The sequence below is a fragment of the Triticum dicoccoides genome, chromosome 7B (assembly GCF_002162155.2).
Source record: "Triticum dicoccoides isolate Atlit2015 ecotype Zavitan chromosome 7B, WEW_v2.0, whole genome shotgun sequence".
In the NCBI taxonomy this organism is placed as follows: domain Eukaryota; kingdom Viridiplantae; phylum Streptophyta; class Magnoliopsida; order Poales; family Poaceae; genus Triticum; species Triticum dicoccoides.
Window position 1 is genome coordinate 321,047,795 of NC_041393.1, and position 6,973 is coordinate 321,054,767.

A 6,973-nucleotide genomic window follows, 5' to 3' on the forward strand; every position below is an offset into this window, starting at 1 on the left:
GGGGAGGCAGAGACCTAACTAGAGAGTCAGATCGACTCGTATATGTGTTGAGAAGGAGAGACCTAGCTATGTCTTGAGGGAGATTGGTCGACATCCATACATAAATGAAGGACGGGAAATAGGTTGGGATAGAGAGAGGGGGAAGAGAGAGAGGTAGAGTGCCGGAGGAGTGGTGGAGTTGCTTCTCGAAGATGGTGGGAGAGGCCTACTAGACAAACTGAGGGTACAACTGCAAATTATCAAGAAGAGTGGGAATGTGTTTCTGTGTGTGCGTGTGCGTGATAGATGTGTCGGGAGGCTTGCATGGATGATGAAGGGGGACCATATGTTTGGTAAGAAGACCAAACTATATCAGTAGATCAACTGTTGTGTGTCAAAGGAAGGGAGAGACATAACTAATGAGGTAGATCGATCAGTGTGTGGGGGAAACGAGTTATAAATGACCTAGCTAGCTATGTGCATAGCGGGAGATCGGTCGGTGTACATCCATTTGTTAGAGGTAAATAAGTCCCAGAGAGACGGATATAGAGAGAGATGGAGCTAGGAGGTGGTGCTAGAGGCCTACTAGCTAGATAGGGGGAGGAGTGTGTGATTGTGAGATCAATGAAAAGATGGGCGAGGTTTACACGTGTGTGGGACCGTATGAGGGACACAAAGCATGGACACGGAAAGGAGGAGATGGAAACTGCGTGTGTATGTGGTAGGCGGACATCACTGGAGAGATTTACCGATCGGTGTGTGTCAGAAAGGAGTTGTGGAGATCGCGGGAGAACGACCTAAAGAAAATAAAATGAATGTGTGCGATGGATAGACTGCTGAGGGAGGGGGAGGGCGAGGAGGGCGTGTGCATGCACGAGAGAAAGTTAGTGCTAGCTACAAAGGTTAGAGGATTGTGTGGGTGTAAGAGACTAACAATGATCATAATTCGATATGAAAGTGGATTCATCTATTTGAATAAGAGATCATAGTGTTATAAACCTATGCATGCATGAATATAGCGGTGATACACGTGGTGTGGTTTTGGACATGTTATACCATAATGTGATAATGCATGCCGTTTGCAACTCACAGCTAAATATCAAACAATCTAAACCATACTATATATCGAACAATCTCACATTTTATTTGACTTTGTGATAATGTGTGGCGTTTGCAGCTCACAACTAAATATCAAACAACCTAAGCCATACTATATATCGAACAATCTCACATTTTATTTGAATTTGAGATAATGTGTGGCTTTTGCAACTCACATCTAAATACTTGTAGGCATAGGGGGCGGGGCACCATACATTATGTGATAAACACATTATACATATGAGACATGGTTTAGATTATGAAGATCTAGCTAGAGCTTGAATTGTACTATGATTTGAAATCAACATAAAGTGGATTCAAAAAATCGAGTTCGAGTTCATATAGTATGCATAGTTCATATCTAACTCGATAGTAATCATGTGGTGTGCTATGAAGATAATATACAAATGATGGTTTAACTTGACAATAATGATGATTGTAGACCTTATTAAAATAGAGAAATGAATTCAAATGGTTTAACTTGACAACAACATGATTGTAGATCTTATTCAAACAGAGAAACAAATTCAAATTTAGTTCATATTGAAGCGGTAGTATATACGTTTGGAATGCACTAAAACGTTCATTTGAGTAGCATGTTGCATGCATTATACACGTAGCGGAATATTTTAATTGAACATAACATGGATTCAAAGTTTTAAATGGCATTTGTAGTGCGAATTGATTTGGCACAGTACACGGGACTAGACTGTCTTGTGTGGTGCAAATTGATTTCTTTTTTTTCATCGAGGGAAGTGCGAATTGATTTGATATAGGGTGTGTTTGGATTGTGGCCAAAGTGCACCTTACCAAAATTTTGGTCATGACCCAAAGATTGGTCTTTGTTTGGATGGTTGCCAATTTTTCGGCATGCCAATGAACTCTAGCCAACTCTAGTTCACTTTTCCTGCAAATGTTGTCCAAATCATGGGCAACCAAAAAAATAGCTAGCCAATGCTTTGGTGGGGCAACCTTGGGAACAAACCAAACACACCCATAGTATACACGTTAGGCTTGTCCGGAAATTTCAACCCGCGCCTTGTTATCCAGAAATTTGGAGATATATCTTTGTCTCGTTGTGCTCCTAAAATTCCCCCCATCTCAACCCGTGCCTTGCTATCCCAAAATTACAACGCGCGCGAAAACTCCCACCTCCTGCGAAATCACGACACGTGAAATTCCCATGATACCCCTGAACTGAAAGAACCACCTAGTTCAAATCGGTGGGGCTACTTTCATAACTTACCCCACATTTTGGAGAAGAGCGTCCCTAAGCCATGGCTCCCCCCTCCAATTCCCTCCGCCCCATTCGTACATTGAGGCTGCAAAAACCCGTGAAGCCCCACACCCTCCTCCGTCCGCCCATCTGATACGTCTCCAACGTATCTATAATATTTTATGTATTCATGCCATGTTTATAATATTTCTACATGATTTTGGTAGGATTTTGTTAGAACTAACCCAGATTGACGTTGTTTTCAGCAGAACTACCATGGTGTTGTTTTTGTGCATAAATAAAAGTTCTCGAACAACGGAGATTTTTTCTGGAAAATATAAAAAATACTGGAACAAAGAGTTACCGGAGGGGATGCCCATGGGCCCCACAAGGGTGGAGGGTGCCCCTCGTGGGGCGCGCCCCTGTGCCTCGTGGACTCTCCGTGGCCCCCCCTAACTTATTCTCAACGCCAACCTCTCCTATAAATACAGAAACACCCAGAAATAAACCTAGATCAGGAGTTCTGCCGCCGCAAGCCTCTGTAGCCACCAAAAACCAATCTAGACCCCATTCTGGCACCCTGTCGGAGGGGGGATCCATCACCGGTGGCCATCTTCATCATCTCGGCGCTCTCCATGACGAGGAGGGAGTAGTACACCCTCGGGGCTGAGGGTATGTACCAGTAGCTATGTGTTTGATCTCTCTCTCTCTCTCTCTCTCTCTCTCTCGTGTTCTTGATTTGGCACGATCTTGATGTACCGCGAGATTTGCTATTATATTTGGATATTATGATGTTTCTCCCCCTCTACTTTCTTGTAATGGATTGAGTTTTCCCTTTGAGGTTATCTTATCGGATTGAGTATTTAAGGATTTGAGAACACTTGATGTATGTCTTGCGTGGGATACCCGTGGTGACAATGGGGCATTCTATTGATCCACTTGATGTATGTTTTCGTGATCAACTTGCGGGTTCCGTGACCTTGTGAATCTATTCATAGGGGTTGGCACACATTTTCGTCATGACTCCGCGGTAGAAACTTTGGGGCACTCTATGAAGTTCTTTGTGTTGGTTGAATAGATGAATCTGAGATTGTGTGATGCATATCGTATAATCATACCCACGGATACTTGAGGTGACATTGGAGTATCTAGGTGACATTAGGGTTTTGGTTGATATGTGTCTTAATGTGTTATTTTACTACGAACTCTAGGGCTGTTTGTGGCACTTATAGGAATAGCGCAATGGATTGATCAGAAGGAATAACTCTGAGGTGGTTTCGTACCCTACAATAATCTCTTCGTTTGTTCTCCGCTATTAGTGAATTTGGAGTGACTCTTTGTTGCAAGTTGAGGGATAGTTATATGATCCAATTATGTTATTATTGTTGAGAGAACTTGTACTAGTGAAAGTATGAACCCTAGGCCTTGTTTCCAAGCATTGCAATAGCGTTTACGCTCACTTTTACCACTTGCTACCTTGCTTTTTTATATTTTCAGATAACAAAAACCTATATCTACCATCCATATTGCACTTGTATCACCATCTCTTCACCAAACTAGTGCACATGTACAATTTACAATTGTATTGGGCGTGTTGGGGACACAAGAGACACTTTCTTATTTGGTTGCAGGGTTGTTTGAGAGAGACCATATTCATCCTACGCCTCCCACGGATTGATAAACCGTAGGTCATCCACTTGAGGTAAATTTGCCACTGTCCTACAAACCTCTGCACTTGGAGGCCCAACAACGTCTACAAGAAGAAGGTTGCATAGTAGACATCAAGCTCTTTTCTGGCGCCGTTACCGGGGAGGTTAGTGCTTGAAGGTATATCTTTAGATCTTGCAATCGAAACTTTTTGTTTCTTGTTTTATCACTAGTTTATTCTATAAAAGAAAACTACATAAAATGGAATTGAGGGTGCCTCATATGCTTCATCTTTTTAATGTCTTTCGTGAAAATAAGGACCGTCTGCCCTTTATTTACACAGCGCCAGACAGATAGCGGGCAAGAATCGCACCCCTCCGCCGCTCCCCCATCTCCTCCTTCACCATTTTCTCCACTCTTCCGATGGCTTCCGAGGAGCCATTCTCCGGCATATTACCCGGCTGGGTGGCCCGCCGAGCCCTCCGAATGGCTTCCGAGGCCGCTCGGTGCTTCACCAACCTTGCTTGGCCCAACGGAGCCAGTTGCCACCCCAAGCAGGTGCGTGGTTCAGCAACTTGCCGCTCCAGTTCAGCTCAATGAGGAGTGGCGAGTTGCTCCACGCCAGCATGGTGGCGAGCACGTCGGTACTAGCGTCGTCGCTGCCGCATTGTACCGCGCCACCAGTGTCTGCGGTGGCCGCGCCTCCCGTGTATGTGGGCGCGCCTCCCGTGCCTGCAGCAGCGCCATGCGGGCAGAGACAGAAGCCGGGTGCGTGGAGAGCGACGAGTCGGTGGCCAGCTTCTCCGTGTTCGCCGCCATCATCGAGTAGAAGTAGAACACGGGAGGCTGCTGCCACTTGGGACCCATGAATGCCACCGCTGAGGCGACGACTGCGCATTCAGGTGGTTTCTTTGCTGCTTCGTCTCTTCCGAGGACCTTCATCAACCCCGCAAATGTCTGACAGATATGAGGAAGACAAAGGGATCCGCGGGTGGCCATTTAGATTACGTACTCCCTCTCCAGCTGTATAGCGACCAGACCTCAAAAAGTCTGATCTCTATGCATCAGTGTCATCCCTAGATCGGTAATGCTGACACGCACAGTACTTGAAGGATTTATAACAGAGTAGCAATCACACACTTATTACATCAAATGTCTCAAAAGAGAACTTATTACAATAAATATGGCTTAAGGCCATCTAATAACCATAACATCGGAAGGCTTGGAAGATAAGCGAGTCCATCAATTCCAATGGCATCACTGAGTATAAGATCATGACCTAAGGCACCTTACTCGTCGTCTGAAAAGTCTGCAACATGAACATTGCAGCCCGAAAACGGGTCAACACATGGAATATGCTGGCAATGTAACACGTAGAGAGTAATGAACAGAAAGATGCTATACTACATGCATATATGGCTGGTGGAAAGCTCTATGGTTATAGTTTGTGTAAAGCCAGTTTTTCCCTACTACAAAGGAATAAATTTTATTTTACTATCATGGTGGTTGTTAAACATTGAGAAGGGTACTCCAACTCAATCCCAATTAAGTATCATCATTAAACCCAACAAAATTAAATTAAGTAACATGATGAGATTCACATGATAATCCAAGTACTAGATAATCAAAACGTCCATAACCGGGGACACAACTAACCATGATTAGTTTATACACTCTACAGAGGTTTGCGCACTTTTCCATGCAAGACTCGATCTCCTTCGCTTGATTTCTCGCACTACATGATGTTTGAGAAACGGATGACCGAGACACAGTCTTTCAGAAGCATTAACTCTCTACTCCGGGTAGACAGTACCAACCTACATCCCCTACATCTGCTAGTCTACCTCTTCAAGAGCTCACACAACTTAATCAACTATGCTAGAGCCCATAGTAGCTTGTGGTTGCACACAGAAGTTTCTAGCATGAATAATCTCATGATCCCTTTGAGACTGGGTGGCGGTCCATAGGAGAATCACACGGTACCCCGGGATTTCCAAAAAAGACAGGCAACACTGGGTTCCCCAGGTGCCTCAGTCCACCCAGATGTGAATTTAAGTTGCCACCTTAAATAAACCATTAATTAAAAATCTCACATCTGTCATGGATACACTCACCCATCCCACGTCTACTAGCATAGCATGGCAATATAAGCAAACATAGAAGTAACGCCCAAAGGTTTGATAATAAACATGTAATAGGTTCTACCTCATCTACTTCCTAGAACCCACATATTAATCAGATCCTAATCTTGCAATTGTTTGAGGATTGATCTAATGCAATAAAACTGGGTAGTAAAAAGGTATGATCAAAGTGTTACTTGCCTTGCTGATGATCCGTGAAACCTAGAGATTTGAAGTAGCAAGCGGCGCACTTCGGGTACTCTATCGCTAACAAACAAGCATACAATAAGCACTCATCTAATGCACACGTAAAACTCAAATAAGAGATATAACCAGAAAGTTCAACTTAAGAACTCCGGTTTGCAAAAAGGAACAAATCAAACAAAGCATCGAAAGTCAAACGGCGAAAGAAACAAGCTTTGTTGACTAATCTGGACCTAAGTAAAATTTTACAGTAGCAAAAACGTGTTTGAGTTGGTTAAACTGAAAGAGGGTTTCGAGACAAAACTCTAGGTGCTTGAATCGCCTGATTCCGATAAACGAGCGAAAAGTTATACTAGAACGAAAATCGGATCAGAAATCACGATCGAAAATAATCGCGTAAAATCCGAGAAGAAGAAAAATGGAAGAACAGGCTAACGAACGAACGTTCGCTGTCTGCGGCTAAACAACGAAAACCATTCGTTAAAACTTACGTACGGACGAACGTCCGCTAAATAGACTAAACTGAAGAAAAAAATAAAACCGATCTAAAAAAATAAACCGGGTTCCTGAAAAAAACGGCGGTTTTCTAGAGAAAACCGCCGGTGACGGGAACTACCTGCGGCGAGGCCCGGCGGGGCCGGACGGCGGCGGCAGGGTCCGGTGGCGGGGCGGCGAGGGTGGCGCCGTCGGGTGGCGGCGGGTGGCTGCG